Here is a 16,772-nt window from a genome sequence, read left to right as displayed (position 1 = left end):
TTAATTACCAATTTCATGAACATGAAAGCACGAAAAGCTAAGTGATTGTAAACCCTTTATTTGTTCAGCAATCCCACAAAGATGCACTCCATCTTTCAGCTCCTATTTCCTTTGCATCTTGTGCCACATGGGGGGGGGGGGCCCAACTGATAGTCTGCAGGGGGGCGCCAGAGACCCTTGGCACGTGCCCTGAATACACGAGTCTACACTACCACAGGCCTCTTTTTACCACGGCTTAGTAAAAGGACCCCTATGTTAGTTAAATGTTCTAATGTGTGCTTATTAGATGTTTCATTAGTATTATGCTGACATCACATTATATTTGAATTTCAGTGCTGTTAAATGTGTATATTTTTGATCCTGTTTCATGATAGTTCTTTTATTAGGTTTCAATTTGCTGTTCTCAAGTTTACCTCATTCACTGTATTTATATTTATACTTGGACATTTTTTTTTACTATTGTTATGCTATTAACAAAATTGTAAGTTTTATGTAAAACTATACCTGCTGTACACATCCTTGAGTGAATCTCTTCATAAAGGCGGTTAATAAATCCCAATAAACAAATCTGCACACTGCCGATAATTCAATACTGGTGCCTGGATAGTTAATCGGAAATGTTGGACTGCACAAAAAACAATCTTAACTAAGTCTGGTTAGCTATGCACTCTGGCACTGAATATCAGCCAAACATGGAGAGCTTCTAGGTGCCAACACACAGCCGGATATTGGGTGCTTGTCACTGAGGGGATCTTTTATTAAGCCGCAGGAACATTTTTAGCTCTATATTAGCACCGCCACGCTGGGAAAAGACCCAAGGTCCATCAAGCCCAGCAAGCCGTCTCCGATAGCGGCCAATCCAGGCCCCAAGAACCTGACAAAAACCCAAAATTTAATATCGATCAATGGACTTTTCCTTCAGGAATCTATCCAGACCCCCTTTAAACTCAGCAAGGCCAGCTGCCGTCACTACCTTCGTTTTTAGCTCACAGTAGAAATCAGCTTGCTGTAAATGCTGAGATGCCTATAGGAATATAATGGGCATCTCGGCGTTTACCGCCAGCTGATTTCTACCGTGAGCTAAAAATGCTACCACGGCTTAGTAAAAGACCCCCTGAATATCTGGGTCTGATTTAGCTAGTGGCACTCATCCTCTAAAGAAACACTGACTGCTGCTGGCTAAATATTGGCCCCTAATGGGGCCGATATTCAGACCACGGGAATGAGACCAGTTAACTCCCACAGTTGGCGCTAAACCCCGGATATTCAATTCCAGGCCATTTCCGGTGACCGGCATTGAATATCCGGTTTATTTTTGGCCAGTTTAAAGATAACCGGCTAAGTCAATATTTCAGACTTAGCCGGTTATCTTTAAATCGTCCAAACATATACCAGGTTTTCACATGGCCAAATATGGCCACAAAACCCAGCTTGAAAATCGACGGATAGCTGGTTATATTGGCTGATATAACCGGCTATCCGTTAGCCACTAACCAGGGCTGTTTAGCAGGGGATAACAGGTTATTCCCCCGCTGAATATCAGCAGATTGTTGGTTAAGCCTATTTAACTGGTCAGCAGCTGTTCTGACCAGTTAAATAGCACTGAGCATCGGGGGAGGGTGCTCAGGCAATGGAGGATGAAGACATTTGCTCAATACCATAAGAATGAGAATCAATAAAATCTGTGCCTGACTTCGCTGGAGGTTCTCAGCTTATTGCTTTAACCATTAAGCTACTCCTCCACTATGTTCTAAATAACTCTTGATAAAGAATCAGATAGTCTTGCAAATCTACTCGTAGGTGGAATATTAACATGCAAACAAAAAGGTTCATGCTAACTAAGGTTATTTGTATCTGCCGGTTGAGATGTGCTAAAACTTTCATTGCAGAATGGTCCAATCTCTAAGCAAATTTTAGCTTTACACACTGCCCCCCATATGCTAGCTTCAATGTATATTTCTACTGGGAATACCACCATAAAGCACAATTTTGAGCTATAAAAATTGCTATTAAAGTACAGGCATGCACAAACAAGGTAATATGCAATAAATTTTCAAATGGGAAGACACTTCAAATGTAAATTTATTCAACACCCATTGCGATGCATGTCATTTCCATAGCTTTATTAGAAATCCCGCATTTGCACTGGTTTGGCAATAGGTTATAAATATAACAGCAATGAGTCAGCTTGCAAATCCCTTCTGTGAAAAACAATTTGAGAGGTTTTATAGCCCAAAGCTGTTTATTTTGCAAGAATAGTAATGCAAATTCATGCGAAGAGCCAACCGAGGAAAGACTCTCCAAAATATCCTGTACCCGATAGCCAAAAATATACAGGCAAGCCAAGGCAGTATATCATATCACTGCAGTACTTTTTGAGCATTTAAGTAAATAATCTTTCCAGAGACACTCATTAATGTGATATGTTGAATTAATAACATGTGGGCAGTGGCTAATGAAAGGGATTAGAGCAGGTGTGCCTCCAATCATGAGATGCATTTGGCAGTAACTAAGGGCACAACAAAAGCTGCAAATCCAATCTCTCTATACAGGATTGGTGATAAGTAACAAAATAAGAGATTTTTTCAAAAGCATTTTTTATATGTACTATGGGTTAGAGGTTGACCGAAACCAGGATTTTCAGTTTCGGCCAAAACCAAATCTGCGGCCAAATTCAACACTCGATTTCATCCAAAACCAGCCCAGCCCTGCCCCCCCCCCCCAAACAGCACCCACTTTCCTCCACTGTGACCAGACAGAGTCCCTCTCTTGGACCCAGCCATGAGCTCCCCTCCCTCCAGGCCTACCTTAAACCCTGGTTCCAACCTTCAGCAGCAGTCTCACATGACTACCACAGGAGGACACAGCAGCCATTTTGAATGCCAAGCCAACACGGATTGGAGTGACTATGGATCGCTCCTGCCCAACTAGGTCACTAGACCACCAAGGCTTCTAAGGTAGGTCCAGAGAGGGCCTATGGGTGGTGGGAGGGTGCTTCTTTTGGTCAGAAGGCAGAGTGGATGACACTTATAATAGTGGGAGGGAGTTTTTTGTTTCAGCTGAAAATGCACTGGCATTTTCAGCCAAAACCAAAACATGGCCAAATTCAAATTCTGGGCCAGTTTCAGCACCAAACTTGAAACCATAATTCAGTCGGCCTCTTCCACGGGTACAGAGTATACAATACTTTCCTTTAAAAACTAAAGCATTGATATTCAACAGGACTTATCTGGATAGGAACAGCTCCAAAGTGGTCTGTTCACTGAGTTCATACCATCTCTAGTGCTGGAATGGTGTGGAAGTGGAGCTAAGGTGGAGCCATGAGTTACCTGATCAACAGAAATATTCAGTCTTCTAATAGGTAAATATCCAGATAACTTTATGAAAATACAAAGGTTGGCCTAATTTTATCTAGGTAGTTATCCGGGTACTAGTTTGAATATCAGAGTTATTCAGATTAAGTGTAGGCAGTCGCTTTATACATGAATATTTAGAGTTAGTAGCTGAGTATGGCCCGATGCTGAATAACCAGACATAAAAAAAAACCTACAGCAGCCAGCATTTAGAAATTATGCTGGCCCCTGTGAGCTGAATATTACCCCTTGAGAGATCTCGTTTAAAAATGCTGACATCTGATTGGCTGACTTTAGTTGACTTGTTAGTAAAATGCAGGCATACTTGGCTGCCTATATTGAGGCCTGCCTACTGTGTGACTTCATTAGCATGCACTCAGTTCATTAAAGCATGTTAAAAATTGTAGTGCAGGAAACATCAATTTAATGTGCACTAAACTTTGACTTAATGCCCTTGTGATCAATTTCCATGCATTAAAAACTTCTAGTGTGGGTTTGAAAAAATGTTATTACCACATATGCATGAAATGAACCCAGGGCTTTTTTTGAAGGGGTACTGAGTACTGGCACCTTTTTTATTGTCTGATAAAATTGACCCATGTTCCCTAAGTTTTTAATGAAAGAGCTCAGGCTCTACACACCAATTCTGCCTTGTCATAGATTCTCTAACTGGTTGTAGAGGGCTTGGCTATGGTGGGGTGGGTCCCTCAGTGATCACCCCACCCCTAAAGGGTGATCTGGTATTTGAGTACCAGCACCTTTTTTGCTAGAAAAAATGCACTGAATGAACAAAAAAAAATTTCTGAGAAATAGGGAAAATGCCATTCTGAAAAGAAACTGACCATTTAATCCGTAGCACGATTTGGTTGGGTAAGGTGCCACAAAATTGACTTAATGAACATTAACCTATAAATTAAGAACATAAAAACATAAGAATGGCTATACTGGGTCAGACCAGTAGTTCTTCTAGAACTTGCTGTTGCCTCCAGCAGCGAGTTCCAGACCTTAACTATTCTTTGAGGGGCCCTTTTACTAAGCCGTGTAAGAGTCTATGTGCGCCCAACGCGACAAATTTGTAGTTACTGCCCGGCTACCACGTGGCTTTGGTGGTAATTTCATTTGTGGTGCACGGCCGATACGTACGTCCGAAAAATAATTTGTATTTTCTGGCGTGCATCTGTTACATGCGCCAAGTGGCATTTGACGCATGTAGGTCATTACTGCCTGGTTAACAGACCTTACCACTAGATCAATGGCTGCTGGTAAGGTCTCAGACCCAAAATGGATGCGTACAAATTTTAATTTTGCCACACATCCATTTTTGGCAAAATTTAAAAAAGGCATTTTTGCAGGCTCGCTGAAAAATGAATCTGTGCACACCCAAAACTCACGCCTACACTACCGCAGGCCATTTTTCAGCGCACCTTAGTAAAGGACCCCTGAGTGAAAACAATTTTCTCCTATTTGCTTTAAAAATATTTCCATGTAATTTCATTGAGCATCCCCTGGTCTTTGTATTTTTTCGGAGTGAAAAATCAATTCACTTATATCTGTTTTATACCACTCAGGATTTTACAGACCTCAATCAGTCAATTAACTTGTGCACAGTTGATTTCTGCACATTAAAAAGTTATAATACAACTTTTAAAACATTTTATTAATGTAGATGTGTGAAATGAACTGAAAACTTGAACAAAAATTGCAGAAAAAAACAATTCTTCCATAAACAAAGTGACGGCCTTATTTACTAAGCCTCGTTATAGGTACATTAGCGTCTTTAATGCATGTTAATCATGTACGCACTTTAACCGTGTATGCGCCTACAATATCCCTATAGGCGCCGACACAGTTAGCGCATGCGCTAATTGTAGGCGCATTAAAAATACTAACAAGCCTTAGTAAACAGAGCCCTGAAAATGTTTTGCCTGTTCACATCCCAAGTGTGATTTCCTTCGTGGTGAAACTTACTCCCTGATTCTCTAAATGGCACCCAAGGTAGGCGTGCAGTTGGGTGTGTGGTTATAGAATAAGGTCACTTGCACGCATAAACTAATTGGCCCAATGGCACTTAATTACATAAGTACATAAGTAATGCTACACTGGGAAAAGACCAAGGGTCCATCGAGCCCAGCATCCTGTCCACGACAGCGGCCAATCCAGGCCAAGGGCACCTGGCAAGCTTCCCAAACGTACAAACATTCTATACATGTTATTCCTAGAATTGTGGATTTTTCCCCAAGTCCATTTAGTAGCAGTTTATGGACTTGTCCTTTAGGAAACCGTCTAACCCCTTTTTAAACTCTGCCAAGCTAACCGCCTTCACCACAATAGCTATCACTAACTGACCTTTACATGCCCTAATTGGCACTAATTAGGAGTTATGCGTATAACTAAACTGCATCCTTATTCTATAAATAGCATGCCCAATTCTATAACATGCATCACCTAAGGAGGCATAGCCATGGGAGGGGCATGGTACAGAGCTTTATCTGCCATCATTTACTATGCTACAATGTATTAGAATGCTTGTGTTGGCATGCCCGAATGCCAGTAGGTAGGCATGAGCATGTATACCTTTGCGCTTGTGTAAGTGCTGAAGCTTAAAGTTAGGAGCGATAATGCAGACTTATGCTAGTATTCTATAATGATAGGTTCTGCACAGAACTGCCATTATAGAATTTTCAGTTAGCACCCCATATCCTGGCGCTTATCTTTAGGTGCAATTTACTGACCCTGCCCCTTAGTGATAGGCACCTAAGATACCTTTTTCACCCCAGTCTTCTCTGAGACCAGGGATGTCTTTGGTACTGCTAAACTTTAAGAAGCCAAATTTAGCTGTGTGTTCAGCTTTGGTTAGTTTTTGAAAGGCTAGTCACCCAGCTCTTGACGTTAGGCAGCACAGTTAGGCTCTTGGACTAAAATCCGAAAGAACTTGAGCAGTATTTGCGCATGCGTGTATATAAACTATTACATGAATGCAGTGCAGAAAATCAAGTACCAGTGGGAACAAATGGGAACATTTTGTGCTTCTTTCAAGCATTTCAATCTATTTCTGATACCAAATTTGCTCCCATGCGTTATCTCATAAATCAGGCCTGTGAAAGGAACACTGCCATATTTAAATCAACAAAAAGACACATCTGTTCTAGATATCAAAAACTACCAAAATTGCTGGAACTCAGCTGTCTTAATGAATGTAACATTCCACAATCCCTGGACCCAGCATCATGTGTACAATATCCTGCTCTGGTCTGGAAAGGCATTTTTCCACATACTGCTCAGGGCTGGCAGTTTGCAGCAGGATTTTCCTAGCTTAATAGTAGAAAAAATTGGAGGCATTTCCCTAGTCAGGCTTAAATTATTGCTAAGTTTTCTTTAGTTAATGAAAAATGTTTTGTTACAAATGAGTTTATTGGGATATGAAGTTATACACCAGTTCTGTTGTGGAATGTTTTAACCTATGTCTGGATAATTAAGTAATAACATAAAGCACATCATCAAGCTGTCCTAACTATATAAAAATGATGTACAGATTGAGTAAAGCTGTGATGTCCATAGCCAGTCCTTATCAACACCAAACAGGTATCCCAGGTATGCAAATATCTCACAAATATCACTTTAGAGACCGATCAAATTTTGGTTTTAGTTACAGTGCCAAAACTGGCCCCAAATTCTTTTTCTGCTTGGTTTCAGTTTCGGCTAAAAGGCTACAGCCTTAGTTTCGGTTTCGGCTGAAACTGATTGTGTGTTTTTGGTGAAAGCTGGAAATGTGTGCTTTGTCCTGATTATCTTCCTCCCTCCCCCTCCCCTACAAACAAGAGTTGCCTTTCCCCTCTGTATGGGCCCCCCTCATGTCTATCTTACAATCTGTGTAGTTCTAGGGGTGTAGTCAGAGCAGCAGTGATCCCCAGTCGTTCCTGTCCACGCTGGTTCTGCTCTCAAAATGGTTGCCATGACCTCTAGTGGCAATCTCGTGAGACTACCACAAGAGGTCACAGCAGCCATTTTGAGAGTGGAGCTGACATGGGCAAGAGTGACTGGGGATTTTAAGGTAGTCTTGGGGGAAGATACTCTTTAGCCTCTCTATGAAGGTAGGATACCAGTTGTCACTCCACATATGTGCAAAGTCAGCCACTGTAAAATCACTGTGGCTTTTATTTTCAGTTATCATTAGCTGAGGTCTATGTATACAGAGGCTATTTTGCTTGGAGGTAAAATATGTTCTTTCATTATTTAAATTATTATATATATTCTGGCTTGGATACCTCATTCATAATAGATTTTCTAAATGTTAACATCCATAGTTATCTAAGTATGTTTATGGTACTGTATTGTAAAATTGGATTCTTACAACAAATTACTTTCTTATGCATTATTCTTTGTTATGTATCCTGTACTGTTTATTGTAAGCCACATTGAACTCAAACTTGTTTGGGATAATGTGGGATATAAATGTCACTAATAATAATAATATTAATATTAATACCATTTGGATGATTCTAAATAATTTCCAGACTCTGTTGGGCCTGACAATGCAGCATTTTAATCAAACCTGTGGCGTGCAAAAGCTAGATTCTGTGAGAAAGGAGCTTCCAGTTACTGTTTTCAAGTCCAAGTACTGGTCAACTTATAGTGTTAGTAAGGAAATGATATTACAATGAAATAAATTTAATAAATGTATTGCTCTTGATTGTAATTTTTCAGGCATATAGTCCTTGCATTCAGTAACATCAGTGTGCTTTTTTATTCTGGATTGTACATCAAGTTAGTATAATGTCTGCAGTTTGGACTCCTTTACCCTATTTTAGTAAGAATCTATATCATGCTTGTCCTTTAACTAAATACAAAATGGGAAATAGCTCAATGCTACTTTCTCGTTGCTTGTGCACAGTTTGAGTAAGCATAAAAAACTGATTTTTTTTAACATGTTCTTACAAACAAGGCCGCCAAGAAGGAGGGGGGGGCAGAGGAGGCAAAATTCCCCAGGTCTGGCCTCCAAGGAGAGGCCCGGGCCTGGCCTCAGCAAGCTTCTTCCTGCCTGCCTGCTTCCGGATCTGTCCTTTTCTGTTACTGTGTGCCACCCAGGACCTGGATGATTGCATTAGCTTGATATCGCATTAATGCAATCATCTAGGTCCTGACTCCGGGCACAGACAGGAGCAGGAGAGGACAGACCATGGGATAGGCAGGCAGGAAGAAACTTGCCGGCACGGGACCTAGAACCCCCCTTGGAGGCAGAGACAGAAAGGTATGGGGACTGGAGGGAGCGACAGCATGAGTGGTGGGGCTGCAAGCGGCAGTCCAGTTCTGCCCCAGGGCCAGCAGTATGGTTCTGCCTCTGGCCCAGGTGTGTCTCTCAGCAGCCCTGCTTACAAAGGCCATGTCTCAGAGGATATTTAGCTACATCTGCATTTACTTGGGAACCTAAATGTGCAAGAGTTTAGAAGTCTTTGTTAAAATGACTCTCCCAATTGTCAGCCTGTGCCTGCAGTTCCTGGGACTGGAGGGTAATAATCTCCTGTTAGTTTAGCAGAGGGCTGCCAACTGCAAGATCTGACCATCCCCAGTGGGCCTCATTGGTTCACATTCACACAACTTTAGTTGAAGAACATAAGAACATAAGCATTTGCCATACTGGGACAGACCAAAGGTCCATCAAGCCCAGTATCCTGTTTCAATAGTGACCAACCGACGTCACAAGTACCTGACAAGATCCCAAAACAGTACAATACATTTTATGTTGCTTATTTAATCAGCAAAACAGCAATCACATCACATTTGACAAACACTTATCTTTAGTGCCGCCCATGCAGTTGCAATTTAGCTTCACTCTGATACGCCCGAAGGGGTCCCGTTTCGCCGTCACAGGCTTTCTCAAGGGAAACATGTCATGCTGCGATGTGAATCTGCTAACTAAGCTCTGCAGTGCTCATTGTTTTGTTGATTAAAGTTATGAGGAGGTTTTTTTAGCCTATGAAGATTCCATCCCGGTTTAACAGACACAAGTATGTACTGAAACGGGAATACAGAGGCTTTTTTCCTCCTCATGTAAGATGAATAGCAACTGTTAAATGATTGAGCCACTTTGGTTGGTAAAATTGTATTTGTTTCAAATATAGTGGCATTGTCCTATTTTTGATTTAAGTTGTTCCCGAGTACTTGAAGAACAGGATGACCATCTACACACCTCCAAGGACACTAAGGTCTTCCCAAGGGGTATCCTTAACCACACCCTCTCCAAAAGGCATTACACATTGTGATACCCACAAACGACCCTTCTCCAGAGTAGCCCCCACACTCTAGAATACATTCCCTGAAACAAGACTTTGTCTTATTCAGGAAGCAGGTGAAAGCTTGGCTCTTCAGCCAGGCTTTTAAAGGAAGAAGTAACTAACGTCTTAGTCTCACACACACACAAGGAGTGACACAAGCTGCACATACTATAGCAGAACATGTTTATCCACTCTTACCCTAGCTGAGATAACATTTAATCAACTCTCTGACCTCATGTGCAACTTCCTTTAAATTAGTCACCTTATTTTCTAACTCCTCTTATTCTCTTACCTATCTATATGTTCCATCTTTGCTTATACCCTACGCTGTCTATTAAAATGTTCTATTACATATTGTATTGACATTATAAGTAGTATACTATGCCATACTTTGTATTGTTATTTGAATATTATTACTGCTGTAATTGTCTGTTGCTTATGTTTTATTTATTCTTACTGTACACTGCCCTGAGTGAATTCTTTCAAAAAGGCGGTAAATAAGTCCTACAAAATATAAATATAAATAAATGGCATTTAAAGGAACTATGGGTTCAAATCCCTCCAGTCTCTGGCAGCACTTATTCCTATTCCACATCTCCTAAAGGCCCAGTTACATTGGTGGACCTTTCCGACCAATGTCCTAGTGGGAACACCATTTCATCCACCTCAACCATCAATAGTGCTAACGACAGATGCATCCAAACAGGGCAGGGGAACTCATCTCTCCACTTTGTCGACTCAGGGACTGTGGTTGTAAACGCAGCACAGTTTCAGTATAAATCTGCTCAGTCTTAGAGTGATTCACCTAGCACTGTTTTTCAGGGTAACCTCTAAAACCATTTGATTCAGGTATGAATGGACAATCAGGTGACCATGTTTTATGTCAACAAACAAGGAGGTTTGGAGGTCACTTACCGTCTGCAAAGAAGCAGTCAGGATATGGAAACAAGTTTTTGCCCTGAATTCAATTATCACAGCAGTATATATACCGGGCAAGCTCAATACATTGGCAGATTCTCTCAGCAGACAACTGTAGCCTCACGAGTGGTCTCTCAAGACCATAATTGCACAACGACTCTTTGCAAATTGGAGTGTGCCAGACATAGACCTCTTCACATCCCCACAAAACAAGTGTCAGAAATACTGCTCCAGGTTGCAAAGTCAGACCAGGCTCGCAGAGGATGCTTTTCATATCGTATGGTCTAAAGGTCTTCTGTATGCATTCCCTTCAATACTGCTCATTGCCAATACAATTCAAAGGGCAATTCAAGAACAGGCACGTATGATCCTCATCACACCGTACTACCAAAACAGCCGTGGTTCCCAGTACTATCGACCCTAGCTCATACACCGCCAACATTTGTCCCACAGATACCAGCCGTCCTGACACAAGATCAGGAAAAGACTAGTGCATCCAAATTTGGCATCTCTCAATCTGGTGGCATGGCTCCTCCAACCAACCCCTTAAAATCTGATATTTTTTCTCCTCAAGTATTAGTGGTCATACTGGCTTCAAGAAAAGACTCTATCAGATGTTTATATGCCTCAAAATGGTACCATTTTACTTAATGGTGTTCATCGCATAGTGTAAATCCTATTTCATCAGACATTTCTTCAGTTTTGGACTATTTACTACATTTGTCTAATTCAGGTTTGTCTTATACTTCTATTAAAGTTCATTTAGCTGCTTTGTCAACTTTTCATGACTCGTTTGACAATATGACTTTATCACAACACCCTGTTTTAAAAAGTTTTCTCAGAGGATTACTGCATCTCAGACTTCCTATCCAACCGTCTGCAATAGCGTGGGATCTCAATGTTGTTCTCAATATGCTGACTCAGCACCCATTTGAACCTATGTGTTCAGCACATCTAAAATATGTAGCATGGAAAACAGTCTTCCTGGTTACATTAACTTCAACTAGAAGAATTGGAGAGATTCAGGCACTGGTACACTACCCTCCATATACTCAGTTCCTCTCTGACAAAGTCATTCTCAGAACTCACCCAACAGTTTTACCAAAGGTGGTATCGCCATTTCATCTTAACCAAACTATTACATTGCCAACTTTTATCCACCTCCTCATCTCTCAGCCTGTCAGCAATGACTACATACTTTGGACTGTAGACATGCTTTAACAATCTATTTACAATGAACAGACTCAAGGCACAGGTCTTCTCAATTGTTTATTTCCTACCGTCATGGGAAACTGGTTTTGTAGAGAACCTTATCTCTTTGGATGACAGCATGTATACATCATTGCTATCAGTTTTCTGATTGTTACACCAGTGCTCTTATTTCTCATGTTACTGCTCATCAATTAAGCGCCATGGCTGCTACGCAGACCCACATCAGCCATACTCCATTGTTGGACATTTGTCATGCAGCAACTTGATCATCTCTATACACCTTCACTCGACATTACGGCATAGATGATGCCTCAGTGAAGGATGCTGCTTTTGGATAATCTGTCCTATCTACTACAAGCTTAATCGGCAACTTCTCCTCCTCCTCCACTCCAGGTGGTACCAGTCTTTCTTCTATATTAAGAGTTCAATATTTATTACAGAACAGACTGTTATTGTGCTAATTAGGGTTACCATATGTCCGGATTTACCCGGACATGTCCGGGCAACCGGGCAGGTTTTGCCAATACTACTACTACTTAGCATTTCTATAGCGCTGCCAGGGTTACGCAGCGCTGTACAAGTTTAACATGGGGAAGGACCGTCCCTGCTCAAAAGAGCTTACAATCTAAAGTTTACAAACTATGTAGTCAGTGTAGGTATCATGAGTGGGGAAGGTGGTTATGCGCCAAAAGCAAGGGAGAAGAGATGGGCTTTGAGTAAGGTCTTGAAGATGGGCAGGGAGGGCGCATGACGTATGGGCTCGGGAAGGCTGTTCCAGGCGTATGGTGATGCGAGGCAGAAGGGGCGGAGTCTGGAGTTAGCGGTGGTGGAGAAGGGTACAGATAGGAGTGCTTTGTCCTGAGAGCAGAGGTTACGGGTGGGAACATAAGGGGAGAGGAGGGTAGAGAGGTAATGGGGGGCTGCAGATTGAGTGCATTTGAAGGTCAATAGGAGAAGCTTGAACTGAATACGGTAGCGGATCGGGAGCCAGTGAAGCGACTTGAGGAGAGGGGTGATATGAGAGTATCGGTTCACACGGTAGATAAGACGTGCGGCGGAATTTTGGACAGATTGAAGCGGGGATAGGTGGCTAAGTGGGAGGCCAGCGAGGAGAAGGACAATCTGCCTGTTTGTCCAGAAATCTGGACAAATGGGCAGATTGCTAGCCTTCCCTCCCCTTACTTACTACTGCCCTGGTAGTCTTATGACCTCTTCCGCCTTTGGGGCAGGAAAGAGCCCCCTCTTTTCTGCCCGGAGCACTGCCTTGCATGCATCCTTCCTGTTCGTGATCGCGGCGCCAATTCAAAATGGCCGCCGAGAGTTGAAGTGACTTCGTGAGACTTCAACTCTTGGCGGCCATTTTGAATCAGTGCCAAGATCACAAACAGGAAGGATGCATGCAGGGCAGTGCTCCAAGCAGGAAAGAGGAGGCTCTTTCCTGCCCCAAAGAGGTCACTAGACCACCAGGGCAGTAGTAAAGTAAGGGGAGGAGGGTGACGGGGAGGGGGAGTGACGGGGTATGTGACAGGGGGGAGAGGAATATGTGACGGGGCGGAGTGAGGGCATGAAAGGGGGCAGAGCGAGGGCGTGAAAGGGGGCAGGGTATGTGTCCTCCTTTTGGGGGGGACAAAATATGGTAACCCTAGTGCTAATCAGCTTGAGAGTCTTCAATTGTGTGGCTCAAAGAGGCTTCTGTTCATGGAGAAAGGGAAGTTTCTTACCTGTAATATTAGTTCTCTGTGGGCAGAAACTCTTTTAGCCATACAAGCCACCCTCCCACCATAATTTGTAGATAACTGATTTACGAACTGAGTGTTGGACAGTGGTTACTATGTTATAATGTCAGTAAAGTTGCGGGAAATAAGGGACATGCATGGACGTTTCTTCAAGACCTTTCTAAGCTTTGAAAGGCTGTGTCAGTGACATAGCCGTGGTGTCACTTCAGTTGTGTGGCTAAAAGAGCTTCTGTCCACAGAGAACTAACGTTACAGGTAAGAAGAAACTTCCCTTTACTTCCTGGAACCCTAGCACTTCCTTTATAGCCCTGCAAGAGGGCACTGGCTGATGTCATCACGTCCTGTCTGATAGTCTATAAGGAAGTTTCTGATTCCCAGCCAGGGCCTTTGCAACATGTCTCCTAGAGTTATCTAGTGTGTGTTCCTGCTTTGTTCCAGCTTATCTCTTGTTCGTGTCTGTGTTTCAGCCCTGTTCCTGCTCTCTGTTACTGCCTTGCTCCCAGTTTGTTTCCAGCCCTGTCTTCAAGCTCCAGCCCTGTCTTTTTAGAATTCCTGTTGTGCATTACACTGAAGGTCTCTTATACATTTATACATTTATATTGAGTGCCGCTAATTATAAGTTGCAACAATTTGGGAGGACTTAATTTATATTTGTACTGTAGGCAGAAAAGAATGAGCACTTTCAAAAGCAACCCAAAGCAGAGATAATATGCACAGATACCTCTGCTCCAAGAATTATTTGTATTATATTTTTGCCTACTGTATGCATGCTTTCAGAATTGGGAGAGCAAGAGTAAATTGTTAAGCCTGCTGGTGTTTTTGTCTGACTTACAGATGTACAGAAATGGGTGCATGTATGTTTGTCTGTGGTCCTAGAGCCACACAGGTACAGTCGACTTTAGACTTTGTCAGCCATAGTGATGGTTTCTGGCCCTCTTGCCCTGAATTATAATTTAAACTCTATCAGTCAAAACAGCCTGATCGTGAGACATCTACATATATCACACATAACATTAAAAACTGACCTTTTATACACAGGATAATAAATACTTATGAGTCACTTACATGGTGGTAAATCATTCTCATAGTTCAGCTGAAGGTAAGCGCTGAACCTTGATAAGGAATTCTTAACTTTTAGTCAAAAACTCACATTTTGTTATATATAATACATTTAATGAGAGAAAATGAAATATAGCAGCACTTTTATAGTCACTAATCGGGAGCAGGGGGAGGAGGAAGCCAAGCCATAACGAGGGAGCAGTGAGGATGAAAGTGGGATTGCCATCACATATATTACTGAATTCAGGACCTTAAACGTATACATAATTTTTGGTGCTTAGAAACTGCTACCCCATAAATGAAAATAAAAAGTGGCAGAAAAATGACTTTTAAAAAGTGTTCATTATGATTCAAGTGAAGAGTGTGAGAGATATTCATTCACATCTGCACTTAGGGTAAATTTTCAAAGACTCTGAAGCCTATGTGCTAACACTTGTACTTAAAAAAGTTTAGCAGAGAGAGGGAGCAAAGTACAAATGGAGGTTCAAACAACAAGAAAACAGCACCAGGGGCCTCAAAAAAGGGGACACAATTCTTTAATCATACACTTTTAGAGAACAGTCTTCAAGACCTGACACGGGCCATCTTTCGGCGCACAGCACCTGCGTCAGGGGTCTACATCAAACAGAAACAATAAATTAATAACAAAACAGTTTAACATAATACAACAGATATATCATAAGATTAAAAAATTAAAAATGGATTAAAATATTGTGAAAAGGACCCATAAATATAGACAAATATATAAATTTTAAATAAAATGCACACATAAAGATCATTAATATGTATGTATATATATATATATATATATCTCAAAAAAACAGATACACATAAAGATATATACATGTATAAAAAACCGTAAAACAAAAGAACTAGCATTTCAAAAACCTGTAATAATCCTGATAGTGTATGCATATTGATATATCTCATAAAATCATATAATGGCCCTGACAGTACACACATTGATATTTCCTTTTAAAAATGGTCCTGACAGTACACACATTGATATATCTTTTAAAAAATGGATGTCATAAAACTAATAAACAACCAACGTCTAATGATCTGTCTCACATTAAGTATTACATGTGTTCAAAAATAGAAAAGAACTCACCAAGATGGTAGCAAGAAAATGTGCAGATAAACTCAGTAGAAATACTGGATGCTACGTGTGGCAGTGATATGTATTCCTTATGGAGATAGATATTATATTAAATTCAAGACAAATGTGTTGTTCATAGATATATTACAAAACAGGCAAAAAAAATCAGCTTAAAGCATTTATAGCAGAAATGTAGCAGTGATTGCTTTGAATGAACAAATTAAAAGTGAGCTTGCAGTAAGAGAGCTCTGAGTAGTCTGTTACTGCAAGCTCACTTTTAATTTGTTCATTTACTGCAAGCTCACTTTATTATTCTGCTGCTATCTTGCTGGCCGCTACACTCCTAAATTCTTCTTCCCTATATGGACACCCAGTCTGCCTAGTGGAAAGATCACCCTGCTTTGAGGACTGAACTTGTGTACCTCCTGCTCTATACCTTGAAAAGGTAATAAGAAATAGCCTCAGTGTATTATGAGGTGATAAGAAATAGTGATTTATGAGTTAGAATAAAATTATAACTTATATGTGCTAAGAGCATTTAAGAGCATATAAACATTAAACCAAGTTTGCACCATTCTCTTTTCCTTATGGCTCACACTCCTTTATTGCAAACCTGAATAAAAATAGGCTTGAAAATGGGGCAGGTTGTGTGCTGAGGGCATGGGTAGGAGAACATCTGAACCTACTACTACTACTAATCATTTCTATAGTGCTACTAGATGTATGTAGTACTGTACACATTATATGCAGGTACTTTCTCTGTCCCTAGAGGGCTCACAATCAAAGTTTTGTACCTGGGGCAATGTAGGGTTAAGTGACTTGCCCAAGGTCACAAATAGCTGCCGTGGGAATTGAACCCAGGTTGCCAGAATCAAAGCCCACTACACTAAACTCCTCCCTCAAGCAAGATGAGCTAAAGAGTTCCAGGACAGAGAACACAGACCAAAAGCATGCCTCAGACATTAGAACTAGAACCAAAAGACAGCACCAACACATCCATCCTATTGAAATCAACAAGCAACATTTGCCAACCTGGAGATTATGGGATATCAGCATCTGACTCATCGCCCTTCCTGTGGGAATCCTGTGCTGCTAGGTGATGTTGAAGCCTCTGAACACTCAC

At 41.3% G+C, this 16,772-nt stretch overlaps 1 long non-coding RNA gene across 1 annotated transcript; it reads right to left on the bottom strand.

Annotated features, from left to right (window-relative positions):
• Positions 1-15,069: 15,069 nt before the first annotated feature.
• On the bottom strand, positions 15,070-15,738 carry LOC115460123. The gene is made up of 2 exons (XR_003940380.1): positions 15,662-15,738; positions 15,070-15,165 (listed from the first exon to the last, which is right to left on the bottom strand). It is a non-coding gene; the product is annotated as an uncharacterized LOC115460123 (long non-coding RNA).
• Positions 15,739-16,772: the final 1,034 nt, after the last annotated feature.

Source organism: Microcaecilia unicolor, chromosome 1, assembly GCF_901765095.1.
Source record: "Microcaecilia unicolor chromosome 1, aMicUni1.1, whole genome shotgun sequence".
Lineage (NCBI taxonomy): Eukaryota > Metazoa > Chordata > Amphibia > Gymnophiona > Siphonopidae > Microcaecilia > Microcaecilia unicolor.
Note: the sequence above shows the minus strand (reverse complement) of the source record. Positions and strands in the feature narration are given on the sequence as shown.